Below are 23,164 nucleotides of genomic sequence, written 5' to 3'. Positions count from 1 at the left end.
ACTCCTCAGTGATGAATGTGCTTCCATTTAAGAATTGGTACTGAGATTTTAGGTGACTTTTATATTCTTAATTTTTTTGTATTATTTTCCCCCTTTTTACAATGAATTATTTTCATTTGGGAAAGATAACCCAATTGATAGGAGGTTATTCAGGCTTTTTTAGCATTTGTAAATTTAATGTGAAGTATGTAATACATTTTGGGCTATATGGCAGATATTTATCGAATCCTGTAAGGAACTGAGCTCAATACTCCTGCCCAAGACCCTCTGAGACATCAATCCTGCCCACAGATCACTTTTAATCTACTTTGGGCACCAGGAGATATATTAAAAAGTGTCCAGGCAGTAGGTGCTAACTTCATGATGTTTTAGGGACCTGAGGCAAGAATAATCACCGAGCAGTCAGTAAAGAACCCTGGGAGGAAGCGGGTCTTGGGCTGATCCTTGGCAGGATCCTTCAGATGGTGAGGAGAAGGGACAGAGGCATAGATGTGAGAGCATAAGCTCAGCCCAGACAAAGCAAAGGGTTTACACAGAGGGAGGAGGGAAAGGAAGAGAGCTAATTGGTGCCAGAGTATGGAGGCCCTCAAAAAGCAGGTTAGAAAGCTCGCACTATGAATAGTATTGTTCCTAACAGTATTATTCATAAGAGTGGAAAATTTTTAATGACTTAAATACTCATCAAAGGGACACTGTGTAAGTTTGTATGTTATAGTTATACAGTGTGCATTGAGGATGCTCTGAAAATTTTGAATGGAAAGGAGACTTGATACCAACAGGGTTTTGGAAAGATTAATCTGGAGAGTGAGGGAAGGGAGAGAAGCTGGAAGTAGGAAGACTAGTTAGGTGACTGTTTCGGTAAACCAGATGTGAAGTGAGGTGGCCTTGCTGGGGTGGGGGCGGTGGAGAACGGAAAGGAGTTAGCTGACAGACAAAGATTTTACAAAGTGAAAAGCCGTAGATGACGTTGATAAGTTGTAATTACTGACTTGGAGCTATAGATGGCAGTAACTCTGGCATTAAGAATTTTATTGTGCCTTGACGCCTAATGATTGCATTTGTTTTTAAAGAAAAAAGTCCAAAACTCTCTTTACAGGTCCACCACGTAATAGATGCTCAATAAAATTTCTCACTGTGTGGGCTGTTCTAGGTGCTCTGTTCTATTTCTGTAACCCTTGGTAACAAGATTGACTTTCTGCTTTCTAATCTAAATATTGCTATTTTAAAAAATCCTATTTCTCAACTGTATCTTTTGTGAAGAAGAATAATTAGTTATTCCCACTGGTGTGTTCCAAAAGTCATGCTCAGCTTGGCTTCTTTGGGATAAATGGTTAGCAACCCCTTTTACATTTAAGTCCAATTTTGCAATAACAAATTGCTTCTATGAGCAAGGGATTTAAACAAAAATAAAAATTGGATTTGTGCCACTTCCAGGAGATCAACAAACTAGAAAGAATTCGTGTAGTCAGCAAATATTTACTGAATCATTACTCTGTGCCCTAAGGAAGATGGAACAGTGTCCTTGGAGGAGGAAAGGATTTCATAAACATAACATAATAAGTATGAATGTAAAACAAAGGGTTGATGTATTTGATTATATTTAAAATGTAGTAGAACTTTTGTTAAATGAATAAGCAAAAAATAAATTTAAAGACAAAACCATGGACTGAGAGGAGGATTTGCAACGCATGTAACCAACAAAGCCTTAGTATCCAGAATGTATAAAGGATGCCTACCAGTTAGTGAAAGACAAACAACAAAACAGAAAGCCGGCAAAACATCAATGGAGAGGAAATACGTGCTGTCAGTAAACTCCTGAGAAGACACTCAACTCTTCTAATGATCTGGGAAACACTGACTCACAACGAGATGTTATGTCACAGCCAGCAGGTTGGCAGAATCGAGGAAGCCTGACAAACTCAGTTGGTGTGGATGGGAGCACTTGGCACTTTGTCTGTTGTGGGTGAAGACTCGGGCACGTGCCCTGAAGAACAGCTTGTCAGTATCCTGGTGACCCTGGAGAGGCCCTTTCCCTCCAGTGCACACTTCCCCTCCTAGAGCTGTGTAGACAAGGCTGTTCCTGAGGTGATTCGATCCAGTATTGTTCATAATAGTGATACAATTCATTTATTTATTTTTCTTTAAAATTTTTTTATTATGTAAGTTTCACGTGTCCAGCATTATAGTTCAACATCTGTGTACATTGCAGAGTGATCCACCCTTCACTGTACACTTGGCCCCTTCCTCTTATTTTGCTCACTCCACAACCCCCTCCCCTTCTGGTAAGCCTAATCTGTTCTCTGGGTCTATGAGTTTGTTTGTATTTTGTTTGTTCATTTTTCTTAGATTCCACGGATGGGTAGAATCCACATATGAGAATCATGAGGTATTTATGTTTCTCCAGCTGACTTAACTTCACTTGTTATAACGTCATCAAGATCCATCCATATTGTCACAAATGGCAGGATTTCTTTCTTTCTTTCTTTTTTTGCTAAGTAGTATTCCACTGTAAGTATGTGTGTGTGTGTGTGTGTGAGTTTGTGTGTGTGTGTGTGTCTGTGTATGTGTATCTCTTTCACATCTTCTTTATTCATCCATCCATCAGTGGACACTTAGGTTTTTTCCATATCTCAGGTATTGTGAACAATGCAGCAATGAACACAGGGGTGCATGTATCTTTTCAAATTAGTGTTTTCATGTTCTTTGAATAAACACTCAGAAGTAGATATGGTAGTTCTATTCTTTTTTTTTTTTTTTGAGGAACCTCCATACTGCTTTTCATAGTGGCTGCACCAATTTACGTTTCCACCAATGGTGCACGAGGGTTTCCTTTTCTCCACATTTGCTCCAACACTTATTATTCCTTGTCTTTTTGATAACAGTCATTCTAACAGGTGTGAGGTGATACCTCGTTGTGGTTTTGATTTGCATTTCTCTGATAATTAGTGATGTTGAACATCTTTTCATGTGCCTGTCGGCTGTCTGTGTGTCTTTGGAAAAATATCTATTCAGATCCTCTGCCCGTTTTTTAATTGGGTTGTTTGGTGTTATTTTGGTTGTTGTTGAGTTACCATAATAGTAAAACATTTTAGATGACTGAAATACTCATCAGAAGGATGGTGGATGAATAAACATGGTATATTTACACATTGCAGTACTATATAGCAGTTTTAATAATGAACTGAACCTTTATTTACCAATGTGTATAAATTTTAAAATGTGATGTTGCACAAAAGATAGGTATAGTATGGTACCATTTATATGAAAGTGGTAAATAGAACAATGCTGTGTATTATTTATGGAAACATATACATGTGGTCATAATATCAAACATGCTTAGGAATGATGAAAACCAAACTCATGAAAGCAGATACCTCTGAAGAAGGAAACAGGATGGGAGGGTCATGGAGACAGGAGGCTCCACCATTGTCTGCCCTGCTTTGTTCCTGGAAAAAATAATCTGACGAAATTATAGTGAAATGTTAGGATTTGATAGTGCCCCAGGGTGAGTACACAGATTTTTTTTTTTTTTATTGTGGAAAAAAACCCACATAACAAAAATTTTTACCATCTTAATCATTTCTAAGTGTACAGTTCAGTAGTGTTAAGAATATTCATATTGTTGTGTAAAAAGCTCCAGAACTTTTTCATCTTGTAGAACAGAAACTCTACACCCATTGAACAGCAACTCTTCTTTTCCCTGTCCTCCCAGTGCCTGGCAACCACTGTTTTACTTTCTGTTTATATGAATCTGACTACTTCAGACTCTTCATATGAATGGAATCATAACAGTATTTGTGGCCGGCTTATTTCATGTAGCATAACATCCTTAAGATTCATCCATGTTGTTGCAAGTGTCAGAATCTCCTTCTCTTTAAAGACCACATTATATGTATATGGTATGTATATATGTAAATATACCTATATTTAGCTGCAGACCACGTTTTCTTTATCCATTCATCTATCAATGGATATTTGGCTGCTTCTACCTCTTGGCTATTGTGAGTAATGCTGTAATGAACATGGGTATGCAAATATCTCTTTGCGATCTTGCTTTTTTTGAATTCTTTTGGATTATATACCCAGCAGCGGGATTGCTGGGTCATATGGTAGTTCTGTTTTTAGTTTTTGGAGGAAGCTCCCCACTGTTTCCCACAATGGCTGCACCATTCTGCATTCCCACCAACACTGCACAAGAGTTCCACTTTCCCCACCTTCCCGCAAACACCTGGTATCTCCTGTTCTTTTGATAGTGACCATCCTAATGCGTGTGAGGTGGTGGTAACTCATCGTGATTTTCATCTGCATTTCTCTGATAATTAATGGTGTTGAGCATCTTTTCATGTGCCTTTTGGCTGTTTGTATATCTTCTTGGGAGAACTGTCTACTCAAGTCGTTTGCCCCCCCTTTAATTGGGTCACTTGTTTTGTTGTTGTTGTTGTTGAGTTGTATGAGTTCCCTATAAATTCTGGATATTAACCCTTTATCAGATATATGATTTGCAAATATCTTCCCCTATTCTGTAGGTTGTTATTATTTGAACTAATCTTTGTGTTTAAAATGTTTCATAACAATATTTTAAAAGGCAGGTGAGAACTCTTTATCAAAACCACCAAAGTCATGGTTGTTGTAGAAATAATGCCTTATTCTTTATTTTATTTATTTATTTATTTATTTTTAATTGAAGTCCAGTCAGTTACAATGTGTGACTCTCTGGTGCACAGCACAGTGTCCCTGTCACACAGATACATGCATATAATAATGCCTTATTCTAATTTCTGCTCTCTCTTAGAAGTTTCTTGTTTGACTTGATCACACATGTTGAGAGTCTGTATGAGTTTGTATGTAGATGGGAAGATTTAAAATACTATATGATGTAAATTTTCTTAAAATTAATCCATACATTCAGTGCTGTTCCAGTAGAATTTACAGGAAGTCTCTCCGTATAGTATATATATATATACATATATATATATATATATATATATGTATATATATGCACATATTTGTGTATGTGTGCAAAAAGATCTTGAAGGAGACATACTAAAATATTTAATAATTATCTTTGGAGAGTGGGATTGCCTGAAAGATGACAATGCTCTTTCGCTTTTTTGTTAGAATTTTTTTTTCAGCACGAATAGCTTTTGAAAAAAAAAAAAGAAAACAGATAACAATATCCTCTCTGAGGGAACTTGGTAGGTATAAAATCAAAATCAAAGTAAGGGCTCTCTGAGAATAGCCAAACAAATGAGAAAACTAATAAGGTTTATTGATGACCGTTACTATCAAAAGGCAGCCAGGAGCAGAGAAGTAGATTATGTCCAGGGAACTGATGAGGGAGGCAGGACGTTCATCCCTCTGGGTTCTGAATCTCACCTCCAAGGCAGCTCACAGAAAGCAGGGCTTCCAGACCAGCCAACCAGAACCCGACATCCCTGTGTATTCCACCGAGTCCGCCATGAGTCAGATTTATGATTTACAATATGGTTGAAAAAAACCAACCTCAGGGCTGCTACCCTAACAGACATTATCTTAGACATTTTCCACTGGAATATGCAAGAAGCCACCTGTACACGTGCTGTCCCTGTCAGGCAGCCCTGCCACACCTGGAGCTCCACTCTTGTTCCTTGGAGCACAGTCACCACAGGGACTACTGTTTTGCACAGACAGCTAGTCATTGGGCCACCGAGGAAAACCATGTGATTAACAATTTCCAGCTTGTTTGGTAGGACATTGCCTGGGACCTGCCATAACTCCTGTCTTACTACATGTGGTAGTGAAAAGCCTACACGATGAAGACGCTCTGAGGTTGAGATTCATTATTAGTGGAACCTCTGAGATTTAGACTCATTATTTTAATGTGTGAACCTTCATGGTCAGCAGTTTGGTTCCATCGTGTCCATTTAGCAAATGCAAAAATATTTTCTGAGCTCTTATAAAATCATGTTGTGCTGAGCACAGGAGTGCAGACCATCTCCTACGAGGAACCAAGTGTCTAGTTGGGCACCCTGGTGTGGGACTGGGTGGTTCTTCCCTGTGTGGAGCTGTCTGGGGCTCTGCAGAATGTTCAGCAAACCTGACCACTTCTCCTCCCAACTATCTGGGACAACCGAAAAATGCCCCTACTCATTTCCAAACACTCTTTAGAGCAGTCATTCTCAAAACGTGGTTCAGGGACCCCTGGGTGCCCTTGAGACCTTTCAGGGATCTTCGAAGTTAAAACTTCGAGCATGTGTACAGTGGTGTTTTCCAGGGTACAAGATTGTGTGCTGATGAAACTGACTGAATGCAGAAGCAAGTAGGAGGATCCAGTTGCCCTCCATTTAACCACACATTAAGAGTTTGGCAAAGATGTAAAACAGTGCCATTCTTCTCACTATCTTTTTGTTTTGGAAAATACAGTTATTTTTCATAAAAATAGGCTACTTAGGTTAACCTGTTGTAGGTTTTTTAATTGTAATTTAAAAACATAACATAATAATACATATTTTAAAACTCCTGTTTTAATTTCTAATACAGTCAGTATTGATAGATGTCCCCTACATAAATAAAAGTTTCCAGGGCCTTTTGCCATGCATTTCTTATGAGAGCCACACTGCAACCCAGGGGCATGCCCTCACCATCTTTCACACATGAAGAACCTCAGGCTCAGAGAGGCGGGGACCTGCCCAGGCTGGTGCCCCTCTGGGGGTAAGAGAGGAGGGACCCCAGACCAGTGCTTTCCTTCATGGACACATCATCTCTCCATATGCAGCCTGAAACTCTGTACAAGGAATCAGGTGGCCCAAGTCACTGGGGTCCCCCAAATGGTCACACACAGATGGCAAACAGCAGTCAGGGCCTGGTGTTTCTTGGGCAAAGCAATGAGGTTAAAAAAAACGTCAGTGGCCATTATGTGAATTTAACTCTAATAACAGAATGTAGGGCTCGCCTGCCACTACTGTAACGGCCCAGTACTTCTGCAGTCGACACCTAGGGCATTAGCTTACAGGCAGCAAAGCACAGCGGCTAAGGTGGGAGCCTTGCTGGCAGGCTCTTTCAAATTCTGTCACTGCTTACTGCCCGGCACCAGGGCATGTTTCTTTACTTCTCTGCCTTAGTTTCCTTGTCTGTAAATCGGGGATAATAATAAAAACACCAAGGCCTTAGAACTGTTATGAAAATTAAAAGAGACAGGCAAATAAATCTCTCGGAAGAGTCCCGGCATCCCGTGAGCATCAGTTCGTGTCTACCCTGATTGTTGCAATCACTTGCAGTGGTTCCATCTTACCAGATCTGTTGGACACTTTCTGACCAGGTGGCTTTTGTCTCCTAGTAATTGAGCAACAGTGCTGAGTCTTAATGAGCAGGTGCTTGATGCCTATGGTGTGACTGAATTTCCAGACCTCATTGTTGGAGACACAATCCTCCTATTTGATTTTTTCCACTTATTTTTATTACAGTAGTGCATGTGCATGCTGACAGATCAAATAATACGGAGCAGGTTTTAGTGGAAAGTCATGGTCTCCCACCTTTCCTTCCCTTCCATGAATTGACAACTCAGAGACAATATTCTTTCTCTTTTCCTCCCTTCCTCCCTTCCTCCTTCCCTTTCTCTCTCCCTCCCTCCCTCTCTCCTTCTCTCTCTTTCTTTCCAGTTTCTTCACTCAGCTCTGCTTGTGGTCACCTTCAAAATTCTAGACTATGTATTATCACCTCTATTGACCTATTTGGAAGACTTTGACATTAACTTTTAACATTTCAATAAGACGATTTACTTTGCAGTGTCCCAGTCCACCACCATCCTCTTCCCAGTATTAATATTCATATTTATGGCAGGCAGAATTTTAAAACTTAAAAGTACTCTTCTGTGGTTCTCTGAATGTTTCATTTTTGTAGCAACCTGTTCTTGTTGCATGGGTATAAAAGAGCTGGGGGTGGGGGCATCTCATGGTTCAGCCTACAGGACTTTCACTTAATGCCTGGCTCTCGGTCTGGTATCACCAACTGACGCTCTTCCTGGCCCTGCATTAGAGCCCCTCATTTGCCTCATGAGCCCCAAAAGTCTGCTCATATATGAAATAGGAAGAGAAGGGGCTGACATGGGCTTCCTCAGCCATTGTCTATTTTCAGGCAAAGGGTGTCCACCATTTAGGACTTTAGGCTCAGAGCTCTGGGGAAGGTGCTTAAGAAGAGGGCTGTCAGGCTGCAGGAGCCTCCAAATAAGGGCCTAAAAAAGGCTGAATTCTGGGGTTCCAACCTGTGAACCAGAGTCTGAGCTCTCCTTGAATATTTTGTTCAGTGTCTTTGGATTTTTTTCTGTTCTGTCTGCGGGTAAATGCTGGCTCTCTGGGCAGTGACGGGGAAGATGGTGTGTAAAGAGTAGCTGTTCACGCAAGACAGTCACATAATCTGTCACTTTGAGCCCACTTCCTGCTTCTGCTCTCCAACCCAGCTGCTGACTTCAAGCCCAGAAACACACCAGGGTTCTGTTAGGTAGATCAGCTTCCAGCAGCTCTGCAACAACAACAGAAAGTTCTAGGCTGTGTTTTCTCTTTGAGTGTCATCATTCAACTTGCTTCATTTGGTCCTGCATCTTACAGAATTTTAAAGTTATCTCTCTTATGTTGGAGTGGCAGAAACTGCTAGTTAACCACCTAATATTCATATTATCTTGCTTCCTTACTAATAGAACCCCTAAGTTTTTGAGAGTGGCAGCTTAATAATACACCCAGCTTTCCTTGCAGAGAAGAGTGGCCAATGAAATGTCAGTGGAAGTCATGGGAAAGACTGCCAAGAAAACTCTTAGAAAAGACAGACTCAGCTAGCAGTTCTTTCTGTTTATCTTTGCCCCTTCCTTCTCCTTCCTGTGTGGAATATGGCTGTGATGTCTGGAGCTTCAGCAGTCATCTTGGCACAATGTGGGAAGGGCCAAGAGACTCTCAGAAGCCTCAGCCCTGGCATTTTTGTATCCTTCGAAATATTTGCTCCCCTAGAGAAGCATTAGATATTCTTGCTTGTTGCCTTGGGACAAACCTCATTGTCAGATTTGGCCATGTGACTTGCTTTGGCCTGTAAAATGTGAGTGGGAGAACCTTGAATGTTTCTACCAGCATTTTTGCTCTCTTCCCTTTGCCATTTGGAACTCATGTCCAGGATAGAGGCTGTTCCTTTAGCCTGGATTCTGTTATGAGAAGACATTTAAAGGGGACCAGTAACATACAAAGTGAGTTAGAAATAAACCTTTGTTGTTGTAAGCTACAGAGATTTTAGGTTACCACAATACTATCTAGTGAGAGTTGACTTATACAAAATGTAATAGGATAAATAAATATGTGGAGCAGGATGTTAAGTGTTGGTGTTTCAAAGCTGAAGGAGAAGGGCAAAACGTGCTCACACATTGTAAAGAGAGATGCTGGCTCAACCTGCAGCATTCACTATGATTTAGGGAAACCAGTTCTGAAATTCTCCATTACAGATTTGGGTCCTCTAGGGAACAGACATTGAGCTCAAATTCTGAGGACAGGAGGTTTACTGCAGGATGATGACTGTAAAAGATGACAGAGGATGCAGAGTTGGACGGGGAGACCTCAGCCTGAGACAGAATTCTGAGAGAGTGTTGGCCAACCCAGTAGAGGGCCCTGGACCAAAGATGGCTGGTTAGAGGAGCACCACATGAGGTGGCAATGGCCAGGCCCTGTCCCCCAGGTGGAGGGTGTGCAGTGGCTCCTCTGCTGGGGATTCTGTGCGTGTCTGTGCCTTCAAGTGGGCGATCCCTCTCCAGCTGACCTCTGACACTTCCACCAGTCCTGTCTCCAGCAGCAGCATGGCTTCTGTCTCTTTCTACTTGAGTGTCTTGACTCCAGGCAGTCCTCTGGATGGGGAGATTTTGGGGCTCACAACAGCTGCCTTCCACGGCGCCTATTAGGGCTATGAAAAATCCTGTGCGTCTCTTTCCTATTTAAGTTGTGGTAAAAAAAAAAAACAGAACACGTATCATAAACTTCACTATCTTAACCATTTTTAAATGCACAGATTAGTAGAGGACTATGAGATGCCCCCTGACCCCAGCGTATATGCAGACAAGAAATCCTGGAAGGCTCCCTGCTGAGGAGGTAACAGGTAATCATGGGGTGATGATTGGTGTTTGTTGGTTTGCTTATTTATTGTTTATTTCTACTTTCCAGTTTTACTATAATAAACATGTACAATTTCATTATCAGAAAAGCAAACTGCAAACACTAGTTTTAATTGAAAAACCTGAGCCCAAGTCCTGCCTCCCAGGGCCATGCCCTTCCTGCTGTCCCGGAACTGCCTGCAGGAGGAGGAGGAGGGTGTAGCCCACACCCCGGCTGCTGGCCTTGGCCCGTGGGGCCTCCACGGGCAGCCTCTGACGCTCAGCTGTTGGGTATTGCTGCGCATGCCGGTGAGGGAAGGATGGCCACCTGGCCTTGGCCGTGGGTGATGACTCACAGAGCATGGCTGGTTTTATTCTGATAGGAGGGATCAGGACTTATGTTGGAGAGGATGTTGAAAGGACAGATGGAGTGTCTAGCTCAGGGAGAAATCTCCTATCTGCAGCGAATGAGGACTGGCTTTTGGCAATGCAGTTGAGCCCAGACACAGCAGAAAGAGGTGGCAGGAGAGAGGGAGGACAGAGAGAGAGAGAGAGGACAGCAGGGAGAAGGGCTGGAATGACAAGTTATTCCGGAATACAGAACAGAGGAGCAGCGTCAGGACGCCCGTGTGCCAGGTTGAACATTCATATCCCAGATGAAAGCCACGAGGATCTTTATGCTTCCTGTCGGGTGCTGCCAGGTCATCAAAAAAGTCCAAAATTTTGGTCATCAAAAAAGCCCAAAAGTCTTGACCCCGGTGGCTGCACCCCTCCAACGCTGTTTAAGCACGCTCTTTTCCTGTAATCATTCCTGCAGAGCATTTTATCATCTTTATTGATTTGTCTTAATATAGTACATGTATAATATCTTCCCTTTTTAAACATTTGCATTTCTTTAATTGCTTTGGAGGCTGTGCATTTTGTGCTGTGGTGATTTACTCCGCCAATAAACATGTAATCCTACCGTGGGCATGTTTTATTTGTGTAATAAACCAGAATAAAAAATAAAAAAAGAATCCACTGACAATGAATTAGACACGTTGATAGGCACCAGGATTAGAGATGCGAATGGGATGTGGTCCCCGTTCTTGAGCAGGCTTGGCTGGGGAGACTGGGCATGTACATTAACAGGATTAAAATAATAAGAGTCTTCATCAAATGCTGGGTGAGTGCCACAAAGCACAAATGCTGAAGGGCTTTTTGTGCAGGGAGAGATCAAGACTAACACAGGTGATAAGAATAGATAAATTTATCACCTTCATTTAAAATCCACCCCCTGTGTGTGGGGGTGTCTTTTGGGCTGGGGGCTGGGAGCTCTGATTGGCGGCTGCTTCTCGGGCTGGTTCCCAGGGAGACTGAGGAAGGCATGGCCGGTCGTGGAGAAGAGGACAGCGGGGAACCAGTCACCTAGGCTGGCTCCTCTCCTTTCCAAGCTGTTCCAACGGATGTGTTCAAGTCACGTTCTTTTAGAAGCTACTCCAAAAGAAGGAAGGCAGGGAGGAAGCTTCCAGCCAAAAGACCCAAAGGGAAATGTACTTTACATGCATTGTTTTGTTATCTTTCCATATGGAGTGTCTCCCCAAAAAAAGCCCATTTCTCTGACAACAGTTCTAAAAGGAGGAATGTCCTTTGCAACAGACTCGTGCACTCACCTGTTCCGCCACCCCTGAGCATGTGCTCTTGTCAGGCCCTGTTGTCCGTGCAGCCTGCAAGGACTCTGGCTTCTGTCTCACAGTGAGCCTGGTTAACTCCTCCCTGAAGTCTCAACCATGATTTTTTTTTTTTTAAAGGAGGCAGTTTTCTCAACCTGGGTCTGCTGGCCTTTCAGAGATTCTAAATTCCCTTTTGCAAGTCAGGCTGAGGTTAATGGCTCTTTCTGCCGTCACTGAGAAATCTGAGGGCTCTCCTGCCAGTGCTGAGTAGACAGTTCGAAAGGCCTACTTCCTGTCTCCTGCGTGTGTGGGTGCCCGCCGGAGGCCAGGCCTGGCCACGGGAGGAAGGAGGGGAACCTCAGAAGAGCTGGCCCCAAAGTACCAGCAGCGTGGATGGTCCTGTCTGGCTGCTTCTCCAGCAGAGCCCAGGCGAGGGGAGAAAAGCCAGCATTCTGAGGCAGAATGAGCAAAGGAGGGGGACATTAAAAAGAGCACGAGCAGACCCCCACGGCCTGGAAAGGAAGGGAGAGGAGGGGACAGGAGGATGAGCAGATGGTGAGCAGTGGCTTCAGAAATTGGGAAGGAGCCCATCTTATTGGAAGAGAAGGATGTACAGAAGGAGAACAGGAAGGAAACAGAGACAGCCTGTCATGGGGGAGCTGGCAAGGACCACCTTCTCATTTTACAGATGAGGAGACTGAGGCCCAGAGAGGGCAGGTCTGTCTCTCTCTCTGCACTGCCTCACTGGCCCTTCTGTCCTGAGTCAGTGCCGATGGCCTGATTGGAAGCCCTACACAGACGGGCCTGGGGTGGCTGTAAAGCACAGGAGGGTCCTGGGTGTGGTTTGAGTCTTAATTCCAGGTCAGGGAAAAGAAGATCTTTTTTTTTTTTAACTTACTTTTTTTTTGAAGTTAGTTGATTTACAGTATTGTGCTAGTTGCTGGTGTACAGCAAAGGGATTCAGTTATATGTATATATTCTTTTTCATATTTTTTTCATTATGGTTTTATTCTAGGATATTGAGTATAGTTTCCTGTGCTATACAGTAGGGCCTTGTTGTTTATCTGTTTGATATGTAGTAGTGTGTATGTGTTAATCCCAAACTCCTGATTTATCCCTCCTCCAACCTTTCCCCGTTGGTAACCATAAGTTTGTTTTCTATGTCTGTGAATCTGTTTCTGTTTTGTAAATAAGTTCATTTGTGTCACATTTTAGATTCCACATATAGGTGATACCGTGTGATACTTGTCTTTCTCTGTCTGACTTACTTCACTTCGTATGATCATCTCTAGGTCCATCCCTGTTGCTGCAAATGGCATTATTTCATTCTTTTCTATGGCTGAGTGGTTTCCCATTGTATATATGTACCACATCTTCTTTATCCAATTACCTGTTGATGGACTTTTAAGTTGGTAGGAAGGGGAGATCTTCGAGATGGCTGCCCTCCTTCCTGTAATCTCCCTCAGCCTCCAAAGCAGTGAAATAAATGCAAATGTTTAAAAAGGGAAGATATTCTTACCGGGTGTAGGTGGGGTATCTGGAGTGGCTGCTGAGCTTCTAGACAAAAATCCTGGAGAACGTAAAGCTGGCTGTGAGCTGGAGGCAGAGGCAACAGGGTCGTTATGTTCAGAGTGAGGGATCCCCACAGGGATGCATGTGGGTGCTGAAACTCTCTGTCAACCCTCTTTGAAGATGTATGAGTCTATTCTCCAACTTTTCTATTTGGCGTCCTCACAGGAGACCTCAGAGGTAAGAACTGCAGGCTTTCTGCTCAGTTTCCACCTCCTCCAGGAACCCCCACCTGTCTGTGGAATTCATCTCGGCTCCTGACTGGGCTCGCCGGTATTTTTAACTCTATCTTTCTAGTACCTTTATAGAACAACTTGAGCCTGGATTTCAGTTATGTGGACCTCTGTCTGCTTCCTTCCTTCCTTCTCTGGGTCGGATATCCTCCGAGGCCAGTAGGTCCCGGTCCCCTTCGTACCCGTATGTCGCCTACCTGTGTCAGTGCACAAAACATTCGATGCTTTGGAGTCTGAAACCAGCTGTTAACGCAGGCCTGTTTGCGACGAGCTCTGAGTTCCGAAGGGTGGAAAGAAGAGGAATTTGAGTGCTGGAAATGGAAGGTTATTCTAAGAATGGGTGTGGCAGGAAAAGACAAATATAGCTGGTAGAGTGGAGAGTGAGTGGGAGGAAAGAAAGTGGAAGTGGAGGAGAAGGGGCAGAGAGTGAGAGTGTGAGCTGAGGAAGGGGAAGGGGAAGGAAGCCGGGACTCAGCGCCCAGGGCCAGTGCCCGCGCAGGAGCTTGCCTGTTGGGGCAGCAGGAAACCGCAGCCTCAGACCTTCTTGTCTTTTGTCTGTCTTCTGATGCTGCATCATTGACAAAGATCTCTTGCTTAATTTCCACCAATACATATGGCAAAAAGAGGTTATGGCCCTTGCATGCCTTCCTACTAAGATGGAAATAAGTATCCATTGAAACTGTTTTTATTTCTTGAAAGTTATTTGTGGAATTAAAAATTCCCATGATCGTTTTGGCTCAAACATCATGCCTGGGGCTTGGGGATAAAGTGTGCAATTTGATGCAAAATATGAGTGCCCATGCCTCGTTACCCAGCCAAACATACACATGGAGACTGAGATTTTTTATCATTACATCTTCTCCTACCCTATGTTTCTGCCTTCACATCCTTTAAATTTGCTGGTGTTTGGCAGCCGCAGCCCGGATCTGGTTTCGCAGGAGGGCTTTTATAGGAGTGAACTGCCAATCGGCCCTTGGCTCTGTGATAGGGCACTGGGCTGGCTTGCTGGAACAGTGTTGCTGTAATCTCTGGGCCGGAAGTGCCCGGGGCGTGAACTGTTACCACCTACTCTTCCCTTAGCTTGAGTTCCATCTGGAAAGCTGAAGCTTTTCTCTGACATTTTACACAGTCACTGATCCTCATTTGTCAAAATGTGTCCCGAGGAAGTTTTCTTGAAAGTGAAAGGAGTCCATAAGCACTCTGTGCACAGCCTCCTGCCCCTCCTCCACTCCGCTTCCTCTGCCTAACTGATAATGTGGTTGTGAGCATCCGTCCAACAATATCTGTAAAGTGCTCAGAACAGTGTCTGGCACATAAGTGCTCAGAAAATACTAACTCTTATTATTACTAACAATCTGACATATATTCCTTGAGCGGGGTACTGGGTACATAGTGTTCATTTTATTAAGCTTTAAACTGCGTATATCTTATAAATCCTTTTTATGTGTATAATATATTTTGCATACATTAAAATACTCTCATTAAAAATAAATGAGCATTTATGAGGTTTGCTTTAGCAGTCGTACGTCCCAGGGTTCCGGGACAGCAATGAAGGAAATATTCCCCCTGATTACTAGACCCATGTTCCAAACCACGGGACTGCCCAGGTGTTCTTATTCGTGGATCAAAAAAATACAGTAATGATAATAGTAAAAATACAGCAAAGAATAGTACAACTCCCTGGGAATTAATATCTGAGCATGTTTTTATTTTTTCCCTTCTTCTTAGAAGACCAGCAGGTTCTAGACTCCTTGGCGTCACTAGTGTTGAATCACTAGCGCAGGCTTGTGCCCTCCGGGCCGGCCGCCACGGTCCAGAGCGGGACGGCCAGCACTGGGCAGTCCGAGGTGAGGACCAGGCTGATTCCACGCTGCCGACACGTTTCACCTCGAGAACTTCAGTGTGTCCCTGTTCTTGTTTCCTTTCTTGGTTCTCAGTTCCCTGCGTAGAGAGAGATTGACAAGGATGTTTTGTTCTGGGACTCAGGGGTTAGTGTTCAGATGTTGCTGGACAAAAAAGGACTCAGCTTTTTGTCTCTGATGTAGTTTGTGGTGGCTCCTGGGCTCTCAGCAGCTCCTGTAGCAGAAGCGAGGGCCCTGCCCCTCGCGCTGGCGGAGGGCCGTCTCCTGCATCACTGTCGGAACCTGCCGCTGCTGGGGTCCCGGTTGTGTTATAGTCATTTGTGTACTTGCTTGTCTCCTCCACTGGGTTATGAAGGTCTTGAAAGGAGAAACCATCTCGTTTATCTTTGAATCCCCACAGTGTCTTCCTCCGTGTTTGTTGAGTGTCTGGGTGAGTAGGTGACTGAATGAGTGAGTGAGTGAATGAATGAATAGGAACCATCACAAAAGAGCTGAGAAGAAAGTGGAAAGATTGGGCCATAAAACCTTTACAAAATCTTACTTTAAAATACTTTCAGGAATATTCGAATGCATTGAGTTGACAAAATAGAGACTTCTAAATGTAGTGTCATTTGTCCAGTCATTTCTGAGGATTTATCGGTGTTTTGCTAAGCTGAAAACTCCACGGAAGCAAGAACCATGTCTGTCCCCAGCAGCCAGCACATGGTATGATGCTAAATGAAGTAGCCTCTTCTCAGCCAGTAACCTGGACAGGAAGAAAGGCACATTCAATTCAATTTAATACATTTCTATAGAGCATCTTCTTCCAGTACTTTGCCGAGGATTGGGTGAAAATGTGAATGTCACAGTTTCTCTCTTTTAGGAGTTTTCAGTCTTTTGGAAGTAGAGCCATTTGCACCCAGCTCACAAGGCAGAGTGTGCTAAGTCCGGTAACAAGTAAAAGTGCTCAGTGAACGAGGAGTTTATTAAAGGCTATGGGATCTGGGGGTGTCTTCATGGAAAAGTGAGCTCTGGCAGGAGAGAGAAGACTTTGGCAGCTAGAAGTGGGAGGAGGATCATTTTGAGTGGCTGCCTGCGGGGTGCCCAGGATGGGAGGGGGAAGGTCAAGATGGAAAATCTGGTAGCCAGCCTCCCAGCTGGTGCCCAGTGAGCCTCACCTCCTGGTAGTTATGCTCTTTCGTAGTTCACCCAACATCGTATCAAGGTTGGTCTGTGCGACTGATTAAACATGGCAGGGAAGTGATGTTGTGCGGCTTCTAAGACTAGGTCACAAAAGATGTTGCCACTTCTCTCATTGGGTTTTGGATTGCCTGCCCTGTCATGAGACACACAAGCAACCTAGGGAGAGACCCCCATGGGGAAGGAACTGAGGTCTCCTGCCAATAGCCAGCACCGACTTACTATCTGCGTGCGCGAGCCATCTTGGGGGTGGGTCTTCCGGCCCTAGGTCAAGCTTTCAGGTGACTCCAGCCCCCGCTGACATCCTGACTGAAAACTCATGAGAGACCCCCAGCCAGAACTGCCCTGCTAGGACATTCCTGAATTTCTGACCCACAGAGAGTGACAGACGGTAAATGTTTTCTTTGTTGCTTTAAGCCACTAAATTTGGAGGTAATTTGTTATGCGACAATAGATATAGAAATGAAGGCTGGGGGAACCGTTTGGGGAAAGCCTTGATTTTCAAGGAGTTGCAACTGTGTTGTACGCAGTGGGCGCAATGTTTTTTGTTTTTTGTTTGTATGTTTGTTTGTTTGATTTTATTTTTTGAGGTGAGGAGGTAATTAGGTTTATTTATTATTTTTCATGGAGGTACCGGGAATTGAACCCAGGACCTTGTACAGGCTAAGCATGCAGTCTCCCACTGAGCTATACCCTCCTTCTTGTTTTATGTTTTTATTTGTTTAAAACAAAGAATGATAATTCTGATGCTGTGTATAATATGAGTTGTCAAAAGGAGTGATGAAGCAGGAAGATAATTTCAGAGGTCACTGCGATGGTCCCGACAAGAGGTAATGAGAGAGTCTGGACGGAGACACTGTTGGGGGGTTGGAAAGAGACACTGCCGAGGTGGACCCACGAGGCACTCGATGTGAGCAGGGAAGGGTGACTCCTTGGTTTAGAGCCTAGGGACACGGCAGGGCCAAGATCTCATTTATGCCAAGAGGAAACAGTTTAGATGGCCAGCTCCGGGGTTGGTGGGGGGAGCTCCCTGTGTTCAGAGCCCTGCGGAGGGCTGGGCACCAGGCTCACTCCCAGACCGGGCTGGTTGAGACATCATCCCCTGAAGGATGGGGCCGTTCTATCCCAGAGCACTTCTTCCTCCCTGCCAAGTGTTCCCTGCTGACAGAGGCTGCCATCAATATTTTTAGCGTGTGACCTTTCCCAGCATGAAGAGCAGCGTCCTCTGCCCGGAACTTGTTCTCCAGCGGTCAGCCAGTGACCCTCAGAGGCAGGAACCGCAGAGGCTTGGCCAGCGCGAGTCTGCTGCAGGACCACTGTGAGGGCAGAGGAATTCAGACCCGAGTTTTGCAGGAAGTCTCTGTCTCACTGCCTTCTATTGTGCTGCTGAGGCCTGTCAACTTCAGTGCAAATCAGAGGCTGAGAAATAAAAAGCCCTGTTCATAAGTCCCAAGTGGAAGAGAGCATCTCATGTAAATTGCCTTATATGACAGTGACATCAAGCCTGGAGGTAATATTTGGGCAGATTATGTTAGGAAACCACCAGGACATAAACGTTGCTTTTATAGATCCTAGAACAGGCCTGAGCAAAACCCCAGTGGATTCATAACGCTCTTTCTTGCACCAAATACAGTCTGATATGGGGCAAAGCAAGGAAGCACTGAGGGAAACTTGAGAAAGAGTGAAGAGTGTCTCAAACGGGGTCCGAACCCCTGCCAAAGGCTGGGTGGGAGGATGCACCTGGCTGTAGGCCCAGAGTTGTGAGAGGTCTCTGCAAGGGATCTGTGTTAAAACCGTGTGTTTTCATGTTTATGATCATCTAAACAGATGGAGATAACCCTGTTCTGTGCTATCTGATGACTCCTGCAGACAGGAGTATTACCTTGCCTCCTCAGGACTCATATTCATAAATGGGTTTATAATCATTTTGATGCCAAGTGGGTGTTTTAAAAGAGGTTGCAGACGAATGGAAAAGACGAGAGATGGATTTCATACATAATGTAGCATTTGTGCCAAGTGAAGGACAAGGGACATCTCAGTGCCCTGCATGAACAAGACAGAGCAGCAGCTCAAAACAAGAAGCCGGGGAGCTGCCCGACAGGCGGACCACCTCCATGGGTTGAGGGAATGAGGGTTCAGCAAAATAATCTCATCTGTCACTCTGAACTAATGTGGTTCCTGGAATTTGAGGGTTTTGAAGCTTCTTGCATTTAATTTGCAGCAGGTCAAATGGCAGAAGCAGAAGGTGAAATGAACTTGGAGGGCAGTCCTGGCAGGGCACCGAGCTGCGCAGCCCAGTTCTTCTCCCCAGCTTTCCGGTCAATATGCCAAGTCTTCTTCCAAAGGGAGAGTGCAGGGGGAGGGTGTAGCTCAGTGTTGGAGAGCATGCCTAGCACGCACAAGGTCCTGGGTTCAACCCCCAGTCCCTCTGTTTAAAAAATAATGAATAAACCTGAGTTACTCCCCCCCCCATAAAAAATGGAAAATACACACACACACACACGCAAACACGGGAGCGTGCAGGAGAAAGCAGGAAAAAGATGCCAGAAGTCAGAGGTCTCCTTCGGTGCATTTCTGCTGGAGAGTGCAGGTTTCTTTCCTCTGAAGGGAACCTAAGATAAGAATGACTCCTTATCCAGAGCCATCAGTTTGCCCCCTAGAAACGTGACGGTCACTGTTGCTGCTGAGCTAGAGTCTGGTGAGCACAATTTCATTTACTTTCTAAAGCTAAGCTTTCCTGGGAGATGTGTGAGTCCCCCAAAAGAAGGAGAAGGAAGGACCACTGTTTTCAGGAATATAATTATCAGAATCACCACCGCCACCATCCTCATCCTCAGAGCGTTTACCTGGCGTCTGCTGCAGTGGGTACTAGTAATGGGATGTGTTGTTGTTATTCAGTGGGAACTGCGTGCTTTGGGTTCAGAACACAGGATCTTATTGCTAATACTGTGAAACAGCCGCCAGGCTGTAGGGGTGTGTAGGAGACCAATTCGGGGAGTGACACAGAGGTTGGGAAAGAGGAAGTGTCCACAGGGGACACTGTCCTTCTGCAGACCTGACCCTCTGGGGCTTCCTGCAGGAAGTGACTAAGCGAGACAGGATTGCAACTTCTGGCCTCTCATATTGCACTGCCCCAACCCCAAAGTTAGAAAACTGTACCTTCCCCCATCCTTGTCTGGGGTGTGTTTGATCCGAAAGCTGGTGAGGCAAGAGGCACCCAGAAAAGGGACAGAAATCACTTCTCATCACCAGGGAAAGCAGTGTCACAGCTCTGGCAGAGGAGGGGCATTGCCTCTGCTGTGGGAAGCTCTGTAGTTCTGGGTTCCTCCACCCCCATCTCTGCCCCTCCATCCCCTCCCTTCCCAGATCCCTGTGAAAAGGCGGAGTCCTGACATATCTGGAAGACCCTGCAAAAACTACATAGAGCTCACTCCAATGTGAACCTGGTGTTGTACAACTCCGGGAAGTCAGCAGAAACAAAAATGCTAGTTTTTAACTGTAACTCTCATGGTGTACACGGGAGAGTTGGAAACCTCTGAATCTGGAAAATCTTTAGGCTCTTGGGGGAGTGTTGGGAACATGTGAACCGTTGGCTGTCTCTGAGAGGCGGGCATAGGGGTGTGTGTGTGTGTGTGTGTGTGTGTGTGTGTGTGTGTGTGTCTTGGGGGCATCCTCTACATGTCCCCTACAAATCTGCCTGGGCCCTCCAACCTCATGCAGTGGTTTAAGACCTGACACTCCCAGAAACAGTGTTGGGCAGTCACATTGATTCCGAGATCTCCATCCAACTTCTTCTACTCTGAATCAAATTTCTTCTAAAGTTTGGTTCCATAAATCTGAATCATGGGGTCACACTGGGATTCGAGAGATTCTTACCTGCCTTGCATTAAATGACTGTGATTCCCCCGAGAGGTGCCCCGTGGAGGTAACTCCCAGCCATGGCTCTTTATAAATGGATGCTGAATAAGCATTAGGGTAAGTGATGGATGTATTAACCTTAAAAGAAAAGACCTGAGCTGAGTGTTCAGAGATTCACAAAGAGCTTAGAACATCTCTCTGTCCCTGTGGAGGGAGGAGCTGGGTGACCCTTTCTACTCTCTCCCAAGGGCGACACCTGGGTGTAGGAAGGCTGTATGCACTCCTCACAGGAGGCCGCCCAGGTCCAAGGGCGAAGAGGGTGAGGCAACGAGGGGGAGACTTGAGGAGTAAGCATGGGTGCCAGCACAAATCAGTGGGGCGACTCGGCCTGAGCGGTCCATTTCCGGAGGTTTCATTCATTCTTTCCTGCCCTCCCTGGGTCCCTGGCTCTTCCTGAGAGAGGCAGTGGGCTGGCGAGGGGCCTGGCAGGAAGCTTCCTGCGGGCTGCCCGCTGCCCTGGGCTGAAAGAGCTCCCGGGGCCCGGCCGCTAGCTGGCAGCCTGTGGGTGGCTCTCGCAGATGCTTCGGAGGCAAGCATGCTCGACTGGAAGACGTCCGTAGGAGGTTCTGCTGGGGGCTTTTGTGGCCTCTGAGAAGGCAGCTTGCCATCAGCCCCCGGCACTTGGCAGAATGTCTCCACGTGGCTTACAGGCTCTGATTCCTGTTGGGAAATTCAGGGCTTGCCAAAGTGTTCATCTCACTATGTGAGCAAGGCCATTCCTGGCACCATCGTTACTCACACGGTCTTGCGCTGGGCTCCGCTCTGGAACTCGCATCAAGGTTGTGAGACTGTCCTTTGGCTGGGGAGGGGACAATTCTGTGGTCAGATCATTTCTGGATTGGCTATGGCGCCCTGGCGGTCGCAGGGCTGCCCTCTTCCCCAGCTCTGCCACCCTGACCTTGCTCCCTCACCAGGTCGACATGTGCTGGGGACCAGTGGCCTGAGGCCCCTGGGCCTCCAGCAAACAAGTATGTCACTGACTTTGGAGTCTATAGGTCTAGCTTTGAGTACCATGTTTTTACTTGCTGTGTGTTTACAGCCAAGTTACTGGGACTCTCTGAGCTTCAATTTCCTCACCTGTAGAAAGGGTGACAACAGTAGGCTTTTGTCCATGTTAAATGAGGCATTGGATGCAAAGCACTCACTACAGTGCCCGGTGCACGTGCTGCATTTGATGTATGTTAGCTTTTACTGTAAGGAACGTTCTGTGACTCTGCAAGTGCAGCTGGGCCACGTGACGCTGGCCAGCATGAAGGAGGTGCCTTCTCGTGCATGGGGACAGAGAGTATCTCCACGCTCCTTACTCGCTCCTAGCCTGGATGCCTCCCTGCCAGTACACGCAGGGGAAAAGGCAGCAGCAACCTGCAAGGCCTATCTGTGGATCGGGGAGGCAGGGACGTTACCGAGGGGGTTGGGCGTGGCCTGGGTACCATGCTGCCCTGCCCCAGTGGCTGCTCCTGGCTTGAGCCTCTGTAGGAGCCGTCCTCGTGATGGGACGGGCCCATCCATCACCATGGGGTTTGAGACCAGAACATTTTGAAAAGCTCCCCATGGAGTTTCCTTCTGTAACACATTAGCATCCCTTTCCACTCTTGGGCTTCTCAGAAACTTATGATCAGGCATGTGGCCTTTGACTTCTAGGGTGATTCCTTCTTGGCCACCAATTCCAGCATTCAAAGTGGTAAGAAAAAAAATGGTCATAGTTAAACAGGAAGGTCAGCATTTAACGGCCCAATGGTCACTGTGGTGCTGAGTTTAGGGCAACATCTGTCAACTCGTGACATCAAGTCTTGTTCCCCATCACAGCTGAGCTGCTGCCAGAGGTCTGAGTCACTGGGCGTGTGGCATGGAGGTGATGGGAGCTACCAGCCTGGAGGAAGCAATCCCCGGGGCCCAGGGGAACCCCGCATGGATACATGCTCCCTTGGCAGTCTCACAGGGTCTGGGCTTGATATCACAGAGATCAAGTGCTCAGGGCAATATCTGATACACATAGAAAGCATCCAATAAATGTTAGTAGGTATTGTTATTATGATGATGATTCTCTAGAATCAAACAAAACTAGTCTAGGATTTCGGCTTTACCACGTGTGATGTCTCTCAGCCCTCAGTGTTCCCATCTGTAAAATGGGACAACAGTACCTCTTCAAGATTAAATAGAGTAATGTGCTCAGGTTGCTTGCACTTAGTTGTGCTCAACAAACGTTCCCATATCCTCATCCCTCCTTATTCTCTCCCTGTAGGTGTAGACTTCAGAGAACGAAGCTTGTTACAATCCTGCATAAAATGACCAGACTCTTTAGGGTGTTTCAAAGAGTCAAACAGCATTTAGTGAACATTCTCTGTTAAACCTGCCTGGATCGCTCAGGGTTGTCTTCGCTGTCAGAGGTCATTGCTGTGTCATGTGTCATAGTGGGGTTAATGGACACGTGCCGGGTGAGTGAGGAGTGACTGTTTCGGATGTTCTGCTGATAAACTTGTGTCACTTCTAACTTGTGAGTGTGATTCAAACACAGCCTGAGAACTAGGGCTGTGCCTCAAATGCTTTGTTTTTCTTCATTTCTAGGGTGCTTTTGAAATAGGCATTTGCATTTGGAAAGTGTGGTGGGTAGTTTTTCTAACTTCGTAATATTACAGAGAAAATCAGATGCTACAG

The 23,164-nt window shown here is 45.4% G+C and overlaps 1 protein-coding gene and 1 long non-coding RNA gene across 4 annotated transcripts in view; one reads left to right on the top strand and one right to left on the bottom strand.

Moving 5' to 3' along the window:
- The window catches only part of ALOX5AP (arachidonate 5-lipoxygenase activating protein), a 62,967-nt gene that overhangs the window by 4,558 nt on the left and 35,245 nt on the right, over positions 1-23,164 (top strand). The window lies entirely within an intron of this gene.
- On the bottom strand, positions 9,465-13,915 carry LOC116668580. Its single transcript, XR_004325746.1, has 3 exons — positions 13,748-13,915; positions 13,268-13,344; positions 9,465-9,936 (listed from the first exon to the last, which is right to left on the bottom strand). It is a non-coding gene; the product is annotated as an uncharacterized LOC116668580 (long non-coding RNA).

The sequence above is a fragment of the Camelus ferus genome, chromosome 14 (assembly GCF_009834535.1).
Source record: "Camelus ferus isolate YT-003-E chromosome 14, BCGSAC_Cfer_1.0, whole genome shotgun sequence".
Taxonomy (NCBI): domain Eukaryota; kingdom Metazoa; phylum Chordata; class Mammalia; order Artiodactyla; family Camelidae; genus Camelus; species Camelus ferus.
Note: the sequence above shows the minus strand (reverse complement) of the source record. Positions and strands in the feature narration are given on the sequence as shown.